The sequence below is a fragment of the Mastomys coucha genome, unplaced genomic scaffold (genome assembly GCF_008632895.1).
Source record: "Mastomys coucha isolate ucsf_1 unplaced genomic scaffold, UCSF_Mcou_1 pScaffold12, whole genome shotgun sequence".
Taxonomy (NCBI): domain Eukaryota; kingdom Metazoa; phylum Chordata; class Mammalia; order Rodentia; family Muridae; genus Mastomys; species Mastomys coucha.
Genome location: NW_022196894.1, coordinates 15,152,246 through 15,164,958, shown reverse-complemented (window position 1 = coordinate 15,164,958; position 12,713 = coordinate 15,152,246). Strand labels below are relative to the sequence as shown.

Sequence of the window (12,713 nt, the reverse complement as noted above, 5' to 3'; positions counted from 1 at the left end):
CTGGACAGCTGTGGTGGATAAACAAGAACTGCCAGGGGCACTTGTACCTATCAGCCACCCAAAGCAACCACCATAGCATATCAAATGCCATCAAAGTGTCTCTTCCATTCATAGAGTACCAGAGGACGCAGGAACAACCAAGGTGGGTATGGCCACCCAACCTGCCATACCTCATGGGCATCATACGTGCACCACTGAAGCTGGTGGCCATAATTCACAGATGAACCAAGTAACCACCCCAGCCAAGCCAGTCCACAGAGCAGGGCTATGATCAGAGCCGTGTCATTGGATCTCCTACCCTATAGTGGCTGAGGGGTGAGGCTGAGAGAGAACAACAGACACACAAAACTGCAAGGTTCATTCACTTTGCAGGTCCATGGAGCCTTGGGGCTTCTCCGCAGTGGCCAGCTGGAGGCTCCATTCTCCCTTGGGCAGACACAAGCATCCCTGGGCTGAGCTCTAGGCCAAGCAGGCTGTGCTGACATCAGACACCACCATGGCTGGCATCCAAGCTGAGACAGACAGAGATCAGACCCAGCTAATGTCCTCATTAACAATGCCCAGCATCCTGCTAGGTCAGCTGCACTGTGGGCTCACCCTCAAGATAGACATCCATCAGGTGGCTACTATGCACACTTGAGCCACTGGGAAATCTAAGTTAGTGTGGCAGGTCCCCATATTTGGTCCTGTCCAGCCTGGAGACTGTGCCCGACCAGGGTGAAGCTGAACAAACAAGAGTACACAATGCCTGGGTCCAGACCATTCTGAAGCTGGCCACGCCTACCAAACTCACCAGGACAGTCTGCTATCCTAAGCAACATGGGTAACTTACCTATTTCAAGGGATCTCAGCATGTCCTAACATCTTGCGGACTCTCTGTTCCTGTAGAGAAACCAGAGGATAGTATGTGAGGCTCCCCTAGAATCGGTCCCTTCTGGATACAGGCATACTGGCCCAGACTGCTCCCCAAGCAGGACACTGGCATCCCTGATCCTAAGGTTGCCCTGTAGTGCTCCTGACTCAACCACACATTGTATTTACTTACTTCCCTGTCTCCACACACAACTGGGACTGTAGTCTGCATAAGGTCAACTTCCCTTCTGATGAGGTTGAGAGGTCAAAGATAAGGACTGATAGCGCCCTCTTTCTCCTCACAGAAGACTGCTTCATTAGGGTCCTGGGGCTCCACACAGTCTTACAGACCTGCAGCCCAGACCTTCCTCGTGGGATGACATCTGCCTCTCCCAAGGCTCTGCAGAGCTAGCTCCAACCCTGGCACCCAGGTCCTATGACACTGGTGGTAGGCAAGTTATGGGACTTGGTCCTGCAGCGTGGACTGCTTGCAATGCATGGAGCTGAGACAGCACTGGTCTCTGCTCTGCACGCAATTCCACCACGGCTCTAAGGAACCACTGCTTCCTGTCTCGGCAGAAGGTCGAGAGACACATTCCCTCTTGGTATATCTGAGCCAAGGGACACTGCCAGGGTGTTTATGTCAGAAAAATGAAAGCCTGTATGTACAGACAGTCGGAGACGGGTGGGCAAAGGAGGAGGTATCTCTGGGGCACTATGATATAAGTAATGGGAACTCTTCCCTTTCTGGTCTGTTTCCAGACTGTTCAGAGCCTCTGTCCAATCTTCCTCTGTGGACTCCATCTACTTGGTCCTAGAGGTGGTCTCTGTGTTTCACAACAGCCTATCAAGTTTTTGGGTAAGAATTCCATCTAACCTAGATTGTTTGTGCATGTGTGTGTGTTTTGGGGGTGTGGGGGCAACAGAGGGGGTCAGTACTCAGAGCCTGGTTTACTGGCAGTCCCTGAGGCCCTCTGGTGGCCAAATTCAGGCCAGGCTATGGTCGCCAGGCCATTTGGTAGAGAGGTTTCAAGTAGAACATGGAGAGCTGGCTAAATATTAGAGTGGGACCATGGAATGTGTGGGTGAGGGTCAGCACACAGCACAAGGGGAGCCCAGCACATGCTAAGGCAGGATCACTGGCTGATACTGGAGGAGCGGTTGGATAGAGTTGTCCACTAACCCCTCCCCCAAGCAGAAGCAAAGCCCCTGACTGGGGAATGAGCCCTGCTCTAAGCATGACATTTCTGGGACAACTTTGCTTTTAACTTAAATGTTAACCTAGATTTTTGTCTCACAGAGAACCATGTGACTTTGTTATCAGCCCCAGTGTTCCAAAAGTCTCTCACCAGGACTTACCACACACCACAGCCTTGGCCATATGAGTTGTGAGCCAACATCTGATTCCCATTGATTGTCCAAATTCCCAGTTTTACAAATGTGAAAACCAGAGCTAATCCAGGCAGGATCTGAACTCAAGTCTTCCTATCCCCAGGGTTTCCCATACTCCTCACCCAGCAGGAAATGACATGACTATCATAATGACCCCTGCCATGCAGGACTCCAAGAGAGAAGGTAGGAGAAAGGTGGAGAGGCAGAGGGGCTACAGGAGGCAGGGTGGAAGAGGTCACCAGAGGAATGGATGTCTTTCCAGGAGTGCTATCGACACAGGGGCATGGTACAGGAGTGGTCAGGGTGGAGTAACTATGGCCAGCCTGCTGGGAGCCCTGAATCATGAGACACACAGGAAATGACCAGAGAGATTGGACAGGGCCGTGAAACAAAGGCAGATCTAGTGATGGGACTCAGGATTGTAGATATCCAGCTTGTAACCCTTTGAACATCCTGCTGAACTGGTCTACAGGCTTGGGGTCACCCACCTGGCCAAAGACCACTGGATCCTTTGCCAGGCTCCATTCCTCCCATGAGGATGGTCTGAGCCTACCCTTGCCATAACCCACCTCTCAGGCACATACTGGGCATCTCCATCAATCCATCTAAAGACATAGACACTGCCACCACCTGCCTATACCCCACAGACCTACCCAGACTCTGGGGAAGGACTGCAGCTGTGTTATAGTGCTGCACCACGGGGCTAACCATGGGGCTTCAGACTGGGGTACAAGCCTGGCCCAAGATTAAACACCAGACCAGCAAGCTACAGGCCAGCAAAGGCTGACTACGTGGAGAGTTTGCACAGGTACAAGCTGAGTCAGGCCAGACTGAGCATGAGAAGCAGGTAACTTAGGATCACATACACCCACCATGGATCAGGATGGCCTGCCTAAGAGCTTGATTGGTACTGACTATAGTGTACCCTCAGCAGGCTGCAGTCTTGCATGGGTCTCCTTGGGCTCTGCTCTGTAAGCATAAGTAGGATTGAAAAAATGCAAGTTGCTGGGAACATAATCAGTAATCACAGATATGGAGAGCCCTTCAGCCACCAGGCAGGGAATTCTGCTCAATGACTAGTACCTGCCACAGCCAAACTATTCCTCCTGACCCATCACAAGAACACACTCACTGCTGCTATGAACACTGATGTGTCCATACACATGGACACAGTTTGTGTCTGGACTGCCCTGCAAAACCATCTCCATCTACCAGTGCCCTTCTGGGTCTAGGTGTCACCATCCCACGACCATGTGGCCCTCAAAGCTCCCTCGGAGCTCCAGAAATCTCCCCAACTGTGCATCCTGACAATCAGCCTGACAAGAAGCATCAGAGCTCTGGCTTTCCAGCTAGGTGTCTGTTGAAGAGCTCCAGGCTAGGCTGGAGTGAAGGGAACTCAGCCTGAACGCTTGTGCTGCACAGAGAAGGATGGGGTATAGAGCCCCACTCCTACGGAGGCATTGCAGAGGGTGCCTGGGACTAGAAGAGGCTACCTGGAGGGGTGTGTGTGAGAGAATGAATGTAGGGAGCCACAGATCACAGGCTGAGGGTGGGAGGGGTGTAGCAGCTGGGACACAGCAAGAGCCTTGGTCACCACAGTCTGTGTAGACAAGTGTTGAGGATGGCACATCAAGGAGGCCCCAGGTGGGCCTCTGTCATCATGCCAAGTATCTCCTGCCTACTTATGTGAAGGGCCCTCACATGGACCCCCAAATGGAAAGTGATCATGGACAGCAAGAAGCATCGAATACCTCAGATGACACAAAATGGTAGGTCCATTTCTTTCTTTCCAGATAGCCAGTATCTGTCTGGACAACCGGCTTCTGAAGTAAACATAACTTCAGAACACAGGGACCAACTTCAACAGCCCTGGTATATGTCACTACCCCAGGCTCTCAGATCCTGAGACACTCCCCAAAGCAGGCAATACTTGCCTGGGTCCTGGACCAAAGGAAAGGTAGAGGGACTGGGGATTCCATTGTGGAATTGCAGGCACTCGGTGCATAGCTGGTCCTACTTAGGGAAAGATGTTCCCAAAGACAATTTGGGCATGGATCCATCCCCTGGCTTTATAAAAGTAAGGATGTGTTTTGCGTTTCGGATTCTTAGCCCACATTAACAGTCTAGCCTAAAAGTTAACACAAACAGAAGCATTTTCTTTCCTTTCCATCATTTCTAAATGTTTCAATCTACAGAGACGAGTCCCCTTGTACCCTAGACACTGTTACCCGACATTGAAACAACTAGTTAAATACTGAATATAAGTAACATTTCATTATTTAAAAATTAAAAGGGGAAAGCCACGGCCTCCTGCGCAGAGCAACTCTAGACTTGCATATTCTCCTGGGCCGGTGTCCCACTGAGGAATGCAGGGTTATCTAGGAAGGAGATTCAAGCAGGGACACCAGACAAGGGATTCCCAGCAGCGCCTCCTCTCTCTTTTGTGAGGCCTTAGGAGCATCGCGGTATGGGGACATTCCCTTGGCATCGCCAAGACCCTGCGCTCACCAACGGCCGTGCCACCCCAGGAACTTCCCCAGCCTCGCCGCCCCCGAGTCCCTGTAAAGTTTCCCTAGCCGTCGGGGCCCTGCTTGCAGGCGCTGCAGTGGCTCGCGGAAGGCAAGGCTGTGGGAGCTGGGTCGTGTTCAGCCCGGCGGCATGAAGCTGGCGCTGTGGCCAGGTTGGACAGGGCCCTGAGGTCATGTACAAAGGGACCCGCCCCCAGCTACCCGGCTCACTGGGGACCCGTCGAGGGCTATAGCTCCAGTGAACAGAAGAACCAGCTTCTGAACCCCACCCAGACCTAAAGTCCGAGCCCAGGACCCTGTCCCTACTTGAGTCCGCATCTCAGTCTAGACCACATACCCAGTTCGCTCCCCAAGGACCCACCCCCAGTCCTGGCCCGGACCGGAGTGTCCATCCCAGGCCCACAGCCGGACCCCGCCCACCCGGCCGGGCTCACCTGGCGCGCGGCGTGGGCGGCTCCGCAGCGCGGCCTCCGCCCCCAAGACAGGCGTCCCCAGGTCTCCCGGCGCGCGGGGAGCGCCCTCTCCAGCGCCCTGCACCGAAAGCAGCTCCCGGGGTCACAACTCGTGCGGGTGAGGGGATTGAGGGAACCCTCCTCCTCCCCTACCGGAGCAGCCAGCAGGCTAGCCCTCCTACCCCTCCCGCGGCCCGTGCGCAAAGCGGACCTGGCCGGAGAGGAGGCCTCCGCCCCGCCCCATCCAACCGCGAATTTTCCCATTGGTAGAGAGACGCGCCCCGCTATCCGCACGGATTGGATGGATGTGCAGAGATTGCGGCTTGCTGTTGGGCTCCTGGTATTGTCAGTCTTAGCAGAAGGTCGGCCCCCCTAGCGGAGCAGGCCGAGGCTCTGACACCTGCCCGGAATGCTGTGGTTGCAACAGCTGCAGGAGGCTCGGAGTTGCCCCCTCCCGGCCACCTTCGGAGGAATTCTGGGGATAGTAGGCCCTGAACTGGGGCTTGCAGGACCGGCGATCACTCCCGGATTCCAGCAGCGTTGTCTCCATCTCCACCCCAAGTTCGCAGGTATCCTGCTGTTTGCCGGACATTGAGCGTCAATTCCTTTCTATTGGCATAGAATGGTGTTTCTCCTACACTCCGCAAGAATGTTGGGCTGCTGCTCCCATTTTACGGGTAGAAAACTGAGGCTTTAGGAGACCAGGGCGTGAACCCAGTCGTTGGACTTCCAGGCTTGGTGGCTCTCTTACTGCCCCCATAACCCCTGCAGCAAGGACGAACAAGGTCAGCTAGGCTGGTACAGGGTGGGGATGGCTGCAGTGATTTCGAGGGCAAAAACAGACTCTGGAAAAAAACGAGAGCGTTTTTCTTCTACGAAGCCTGTATTTACAGAGCTTTTGGGCACTCCCCACAGCCGCATGAGACTGCTCTTTCCTGGGGCAATAAAAAAGAGTCCTTGGCCCGGGAAAGGGGAATTATGTGATTATCTCTTCCCCACTCCACCCTGGTGTCCTGATTTCCTCTGCGCTGCTTTGAGTCTTGGAGAAATATCAAGGAGCTTTATCCACTGCCTAAAAAGATTAACACACTTTCCCCTGCCAGGTAGAGTACACCAACCACATCTCTGCAGTGACATAAGGCAGTGGAAGGACCCACGGGGGATGCTGTAATGTAAACAGGAGATGGAAGTGCAGACAGACAGTGGAAATGAATCTGGCCTGTGCTCTAAGCCTCTTACAAGTGCCCCTGGAAATGACCAACTCTTCTGGGCAGTCTATGTTTCCCAAGGCTCTACAGGCAGTGCTAATGGAGGCTGGATGTGTGTATAGTGGGGGCTACCCAGACGGTCATATTTTATCCACTTGTGCCGAGTCTATGGGCTCACCCAATAAGGATTGCTTTGCGAGGACAAAGAAAGTAAATGCCTGGAGCAGGATCTCACTTCTGGGTCCACCTGGGTCTAACTGTGCTCTAGCAATAAAAAATTGATACCAGGAGCTTTTCAGAGTTAAGGCAGTTGCTGCTTATCGGTTGGTATTGCTACTTGAAATGAACACCATTTGGCATCCTGGTATTGAGATATTGTTGCAGTTCTGAAGAGGCAGAGTCCTCCAAGAACACAGCTCTCTCTACAGCTGCCATTCTGGTTAAGTGGTGGTATGGTGGGGGACTTGCTCTCCTCCATTAGAAGTGGATATAGTAAATCCAGCTGTACCCTGGCCCATAGTCATCCTGGAGCACCTGTCTTGAAGATTCCCGTAGCTCTGTATCACACCACTTTCTCATCCTTGCTCATGGGACAAAGAGACTGAACAGGCTTCTTCGCTGCTAGAAGAGGGCAAAAGGGAGACATAGCCTCCTAATGTAGCCTGAGGTAGGAATGTCCCCTTCTAGAGACCTGGCTGCTTTAGAGCCTGATCACCAGCTGCATAGAGAAAATCAGAGTGGCTAGAGACAGCTCAGATAGGTTTCAGGGCTGCTATCTTACAGTCTTCTCACTAGGCAGAGGTCAAAACAGCAGAAAACCACAGGGGCCAATAATCAATACCTCTCCAATCCCCTCCTTCTCTCTCTCTCTCTCTCTCTCTCTCTCTCTCTCTCTCTCTCTCTCTCTCTCTCTGTGTGTGTGTGTATGTTTCTTGCTCTCTCTGTCTGGCTCCCTCCCTCCCTCCTTATCCAGCCAGCTGCTGGCCATCTCTGTAGGGATAGTGCTAGGGAAAGCCACAGAGAGGTGTTTGTCAGGAAGAACTTCCTAACTAGTTGGCACTTAAATCCTAAAAAAGGGAGGGGGGTAAGCTCCCATTCTGAGAAATGCACAATGAGCCAGACTTACATGGGAGAGAATGTCAGGGTGCATAACTATCAAAAAAAAAAAAAAATAGGAGCAGGAATTGGATCCCCTTCCCCTAATTAGACTGCCTAGTTGGACCTCAGAGGAAGAGGATGTGATGGGACTAGATGTCTCAGGGTAGGGTGGTACCCAAGGGGTGTCTCCCCCTTTTCCAAGGAGAAGGGGAGGGTGTAATAGGGGGATGGATTTGGGACTGGGAGGAGAGGAAGGAGGGGAGCTGCAATCAAGATGTAAAGTTAATAAATAATTAAGGAAAAAATAGGGGCAGAGATTCAAATCCCACCAAGGCGCTACCTGCAGCCAGTGATGGGATTTGGACCCAATCCCATCTTCTTACATCTCTCTTTATGGATAGGATTGATGAGAAAGCATATCCAACCCAAGTCCCACTCTGAGGTTCATGGCTTGGTGCTTTGGGGACAAGCTACCATATATCTGCTATATCCCAGACCATGCTCTTTTAGCTTCAAGCCCATGTCCTACTTGTCCAATACTACCTCTTCGTCCTGTAGACCAAGTGGTTTGGCTGCTCAGCTGGAGACAGCTGGCAGGAGCACAGGGTGAGTGTGCTAGTATGGAAGCGCCTAGCTAGGTCTGCCACCTGGTGGCCAGGAGTCATGGTCCGTGGAGTCCAGTCTTGTTTGCAAATGGTTTCCTTTAGTACTCAGGAGGAATATTGGTGAGACTGTGAGAGGGCAAAACAGACTTGTGGCTGGGTCTGGCTACAGCCTTGCCTTTGCCTCTCTGAGTTCCAGTTTTCTGCAAAGCGTCAGCATTGCAGTTTGGGACCATGGCACCTAGATCGTCCATGCAGCTAATGCCAATTGGCATCTTTTTTAAAAATTCAATTACATTTTATTTTGTGTGTATGCACCACAATGCACATATGGTGATCAGAGAGCAATGTAAAGGGCTCAGTTCTCTCCTTCTTACCATGTGGATCCCAGGGGTGGAACTCAGGTGGCCCGGTTTTGACAGCGAGCATCAATACCCAGGCAGCCATTTTGCTAGCCCTTTATTTTACTTCGAGTGAATAGCTTAACTGCTCTGAGCAATTATATTTACATCTCTAAAGTGGAACATTGAGAGCCTGTAGTACATTATCATTGTCTTTAACATGGTTGTGATCCTTATATTGAGTACTCACCTAGGGAAGGACCTCTGATGCTCCACCTTAACGATGCTCAAGCTCCTGACACAACCTGATACTAACAGGTACAGGAAGCCCCCAGTGAAAGTCTCGGCCCTGTTCTAAATGTCCCAGTCATTGTCCAAACATAGCGTGGTATTACTCAATTACTCAAGCGTGGTAAATTCCTCATCCTTGGGGTCTGGACCTGCAGGACAGCCTCTGTTATTACCTAAGGACTATGGAAGGCACGGTGAAGCAGAAGTCCGTGTTCTGTGTTGTTTTCTAGTGCAGGGAATACAATAGATGAGGAGTCAGAGGCCAGGGATACAGACAGTCTGGTAGGACTTGGAGGCGACAAAGGATAGGAAGGGCTATTCAGGACAGATGGTATGGTCTAGAGGTAAAGACCAGGACACTGTCTAAAGGGGGTGGAGGTGGGTCCAGCGGCTGAACGGGGCGGAGTGCAGGGGCTGTCACACTGTCTCGCAGAGATAACCCACAGGCTGAGGAGCTGTGGCAGCATGAAGGGACCAGATGCCCGCACAGCTCCGGCCTTGGCGCACCTCCAGTCTTGGCGCATCTCCAGTCTTGGCGCAGCTGCGGGGGCGGAGGCTGGATCTCCGAGCGACAGCACACACAGGCTAACCAGGCCGCGGCTCTGGTTTCGCCGCTCCACCCTTCGCTGCTGTGCCCAATTGCGAGCGCTCTGGCGGCGGGCCGGGCGGGACCTGGGCTGGCGGCTAGGGCGCGCGGGTGCGGCACCCGGAAGTCGGCGGCGGCGGAGGCGGTGAGTGTGCGGCGGGTGGCTGGGGCTAGCGGGCTGCGCTCCTGGCGGGGCTGGCCCACGGTCGAGCGCCGCCGGGCTCCTGGAACGCGGTCCGGACGAGGTTGGTCGAGGGCGAGGCGGTCCGCACCTTCTCGTCCTAACTCAGTTTCCTCTTTCCAAGGCATTAAATGGAAACTAAACGGCCTGCCGGTTTGGGACGCTAGTCCGACAGACCAGGCTGTCTCTGACAATTGAAAACAACCCACACGGTACTGGAAGATGTTTCTGTTTATCCCCGTCAGGAAGGTGTGCGGGGAGGGGATCACGACAGCAGGAGCAGACTTGCTGTGTAAGAGGCTAGATTGGCGGGACAGAGAGCTGCATGGTTGTTGCAGGGTGGGAGGGCTGCAGTCTCCAGCCTCAGGGATTACTCGAGCCTAGTCATGTCGCCCCTCTCACTCTGAAACCTCCTATGCGGCCTCAGGCTTCACAGTATGTCAGAGAAGACAGCAAGTGCTGGGTCATTCTTATGCCTGATATGGGCTTTACTGGGCTGTCGCGGAAAACTCTTGCTCAGAACGGGAGGACATTGCGTGTAGGCTGCATCCAGGCCAAGCTTGGCCCTACTCTAGGCTCATTCGCTGCGGAGATTCTGCTTGTTTTCCTCTTGGACAGTGGACAAGGAGGATCTGATGTTGAGACCCCATCCATCTACCCTCCGCATCTTTCCTGTGTTTCCTTCTGCCCGGTAGGTCACGTCTTTAGAGTGTACCCTATGCCCTTGCACAAGTCCCTGATCCTCCCCCTCCCCCGCCTCCCGCCTCCCCCAGTGAAGTGTCTTTCTTGCTGGGCCTGCTGACTACTGTTTTGCCACTACCAGGCTCAGCCATCTTCTATGGAGTAGATGTGACAGCTATAAGGGGCAGGTGAATGACACATCCTCTAGACAACTTTTTAAGGTAGTATTCATTGGTCTAACCTTGTACAGAGTGAAGACAATTCTAGCTAGCTAAGGAGTCAAGTGTTTCCAAGGCTGCTGCAGGCCAGGGTGGTTGGCTTCCAGGCTTGTCTTTCTGCCCCTCTCCCTGAGACCTCCTGGATCATGTGATCTGCTGGAGAGGGTGACCATTCCCAGATAGAACAGAGCAGAGCTCTGCCTTCCTCCAGAGTCCTAGTGTAGCTGCAGGGATGTGGTGCTCACATCTCTTCAGGTTCCCCTACCATCCCCAATCCCACATTTTCATTTTACTGTGTCTTTATTTTACTTAAGTGTTTGGGGGACACGTGGCAGAGGGGCACAGCTCCCAGCTGTCACTTTCAGCAGCCTGAGAATTTCCACCTAGTTTTAAGGACCTAATCTCAGATCCCACCAGGCTTTGATGCTGAAAAGAATTCCAGACTGGCCAGTGTATGAAGCAGAGTTAGAGAGTGTCTTAAAGTTATTTCAGTAGAGGCTTAAGTATGAAGATTAAGCACAAAAGAGGTGCCCAAGAGAAAAAAAAAAGTAAAAAATACCCCAGAGCTTGGGCTTGGAGCTTCTCAGAAGTACCTCATTGAGTGAGGTTGAAAAGTTCTGTCTTATCACTTACGTGTTTTCTTATGGTGCCTAACTAGGTTAAAAGTCAAAAGTTCAGCCAGGTGTGGTGGTGCACGCCTTTAATCCCAGCACTTGGGAGGCAGAGGCAGGTGGATTTCTGAGTTCGAGGCCAGCCTGGTCTACAGAGTGAGCTCCAGGACAGCCAGGGCTATACAGAGAAACCCTGTCTCTAAAAACCAAAAATAAAAAACAAAAACAAAAGTCAAAAGTTCAGCCCTCAGGGGATAGAGGAAGGTAGGATATCTTACTGTAAACAGTTTTGTTTGAGGTTCTCTGACTGTGTCTGGATAAAGAGATAAGGCCATATCCAAAGTCTTATACATTTTTTCATGCCTTAAGCGAGTGTCTTGCTATCTTAATATAAAATACCTATAAATGAGGCTGGGCCTGGAGGCTTTCATTCCTGCACTTGGGATGCAGAGGCAGGCAGAACTCTGTGAGCTTAGTCAAGGCCACACAGTGAGAACCTGTCTCAAAATAAATAAATGAATGTAAAAATCTATATATGAAAAGCATGGTAAGCATCAGCAGCTTGAAGCACTGATTGTGGGGGACCGTTTGCTTTTCAGCTGGCAAATGGCATTAACCCCAGTCCAGGATGAGGTCCTGCTCTTGCTTCTCCTCATCATTGGCCTGTGTCTCCCCCCCTGCCTCGCCTAGATGCAGTCTCTCAGTCTGATCACCTCCTTGCTCCTGTGTATGGACCCCATAGCCCTTCCCTGGATGTGGCTGACCACCTATACAAAGTGCAGGATGGGAAGGCTTAGAGGAGTTCTAGAAACAGAGCCAAGCTTGTTATTGACACTATGTGGGGGAAAAGCCAGAGTTCATCTTTTGGTGATGTGTCAATCAGCTTACAACAGTAGTGACTGAGTCTGGCATATGTTGGTTCAAACCACAGGGCTTGCTTGGTAAAGGGCTCCTGACCACGAGGTCACCTTAAACTGAGTTGATTTTTGAGATAATCTGTACCACTCCCACCTCTTATCTCAACTATTCATTATTTGTTCTTTGAGGCAATATAATCTTGACTAGCCTAGAACTTGCTATGTTGCCCAGGCTGGCCTTGAGCTCGTGTCTGTCTTATTTCTCAGTCTCCAGACTGCTGTCAACTTTTTTGTTTTGTTTTGTTTTTTGAGACAGGGTTTCTCTGTATAGCCCTGGCTGTCCTGGAACTCACTCTGTAGACCAGGCTGGCCTCAAACTCAGAAATCCACCTGCCTCTGCCTCCCAAGTGCTGGGATTAAAGGCGTGTGCCACCACTGCCCAGCCAACTTAATTATTCTGTGTGCGTGTATTTCTATGTGTCTGTGTTGCCTAGGCTGACATTGAATTGGCCATCCTCCTGTCTCTGCCTCCTAGGTGCGAGGATCACAGGGGGGGAGACACAGGCCAATGATGAGGAGAAGCAAGAGCAGGACCTCATCCTGGACTGGGGTTAATGCCACAGTCAGAAATCATGTTTACAAACTTAAAAAGACCAGCCTCCAGGTCCCAGCACTACTCCCATGGTACCCTGCTGACACTTGTGTCTACTGGCAGGGTGTCTCAGTGCTTACCTCTCTCCTCTCTGGGGAAGCTGTGAGCTAGAGATGACTCCATGGTTAAGAGCATTTGTTCTTGTACAGGTTCTGGGTTTGGC

The 12,713-nt window shown here is 51.9% G+C and overlaps 2 protein-coding genes across 6 annotated transcripts in view; one reads left to right on the top strand and one right to left on the bottom strand.

Annotated features, from left to right (window-relative positions):
• The window catches only part of Arvcf (ARVCF delta catenin family member), a 61,386-nt gene extending 55,930 nt beyond the window's left edge, over positions 1-5,456 (bottom strand). The window contains exons 1-2 of the mRNA XM_031363359.1: positions 5,207-5,456; positions 833-882 (exon numbers count right to left, since the gene is read on the bottom strand). The gene's annotated coding sequence lies outside the window, so the exon portion shown is untranslated. The remainder of the gene's footprint in view (positions 1-832; positions 883-5,206) is intronic.
• Positions 5,457-5,559: 103 nt separating this feature from the next.
• The window catches only part of Tango2 (transport and golgi organization 2 homolog), a 47,311-nt gene continuing 40,157 nt past the window's right edge, over positions 5,560-12,713 (top strand). Inside the window, exon 1 of one of the 5 annotated variants that reach the window (XM_031363353.1) lies at positions 5,560-5,793. The gene's annotated coding sequence lies outside the window, so the exon portion shown is untranslated. The other 4 variants (XM_031363352.1, XM_031363354.1, XM_031363355.1 and 1 more) reach the window with 4 other exon arrangements.